We start from the raw sequence: 1,754 nt of genomic DNA on the forward strand, positions 1-1,754 counted from the left end.
TATTTGGACATGTGGTTGCTCGTGTATATTTGGACATGTGTTGCGGTGTCGAAGATGGATATTTGAACACTGTTTCCAGGGAATGAAGCCGAGTGGCCTATGTTTTGCCGGAATGTTGATTCATTTCGGCAAATTTCAGGTGCTTGATTTGTCCACTTTTTAGCAAAGGTCATGCCGAAATTTTCCATGAATTTCGGCATGACTTGTGCTACAAACTAGGACATATCGAGTGCCCTGGATTTTCCACACCGGGAAGGAGTCAACGTTCCTGCAAAACATAGGCCTTTTTTATGTCATTATTCATTTTATTAGGTCTAGAATTAATTGACTAGATTTAATCGTTGGAAACATGGCTAGCAACGATGAAAGACAGGGTTTTGATTGCGACGACGTCTACCTGGCGGCAGACGAATTTTTGAGGGAAGCCGACGATCAATGGATGTTGTTGCTAGGCCCACTTGTCGCATCGGGGACTGATACCGACATGCAGACCGGCGATGAGACTGACACCGGTGCCGAGACAGGCACCGACACCGGCGCCGAGACTAGCGGAGCCGGTCTAGAACTGAAAGCAAAGAGGCCACGGCGCCCAAACCAGCTCATGACTACTAGACTGGTGGTCACGGAGATGGACGACGGCATAGCCAATAGCACCCAAGGAAGCGCAATCGTGCTACGGCAATCAAATAGGCTGCATCGTACGGACAACCACCACCATCAACGATGAGAAACTAAAGAAGATAGATAATATGAGGCCCTCCCTCCTAAAGAAGCTGCACCAGATATTCTTGTTCCCGGGCCGGAATGAAAAGGATTATAAAGATCTAGATAAGGACCAGGCAATGAAGAAGATAAACAAACACGCCATGACCAAGTTTAGCGACACATTGGCCGCCTGGGAAGCAAGGGTGAAACATCGGATCGTCAACAAAAAGGAACCCTAGTCCGAGATTGTAAAGGAAATCCGACAATCACGGTAGAGCACTTTGAAATATTCAAGGCGGCTTGCGAGGCCGAAGCTGCCAAAAAAAAGTCGAACTACATGAAGGGGCTTCAACAGAGGAACATGGGCCGCGGACAAGTTCTTCCTTCGATCCGATTACATCTTCGACATGTTTCACTTGAAGAAGCTGGATTTTACGTTTGTCCGCCTTTATGCCTTGTACATGAACTACATCATCGGGATTGAGCAGATACCTTATATCTGTGTCGCTAACCCGTACTTCATGCACGAGGCCTTCTTAGCAGTCTGCGCAGAGCACCATGAATACGCGAGGGACTACATCGCCAATTTCATGGTCGCCAATAAGGACAAGGAGGCGATTCTCGTGCCTTCATCCCGTGTAACTCATCCATGCGTATATCCTTCCTTCGATTTCAATCATTCATTTGCACGGTGGAGGTTAATTAATTGGAGGTGTACTTATTTTTCGCAGCGGCGGGCGCGCCGTCCTCATCATCCTCTACCCCCGATACTCCCATGCTCTTTACTTGGACTCATCGAAGAACATGAACAAAAAGGATTACACCCACATCAAGTCTGTTCTCGACAGTGCTATGTTTTACTACAGCGTACGGGGTGGAGAGGTCAAGGACAAGAAGAAAAGGGACGGTAGGGCCGCCTTCGGCCATAAGACCGCCTTCTGCTGCATCCAACAACCGAGTGATACTCTTAGTGATGGATTCTATGTCCTACACCACATGCTGGAGTACAAACAAAATCATCAAAACCTTCGCATGTCACCTAAATCCAG

Source organism: Triticum aestivum, chromosome 1D, assembly GCF_018294505.1.
Source record: "Triticum aestivum cultivar Chinese Spring chromosome 1D, IWGSC CS RefSeq v2.1, whole genome shotgun sequence".
Classification (NCBI taxonomy): Eukaryota; Viridiplantae; Streptophyta; class Magnoliopsida; order Poales; family Poaceae; genus Triticum; species Triticum aestivum.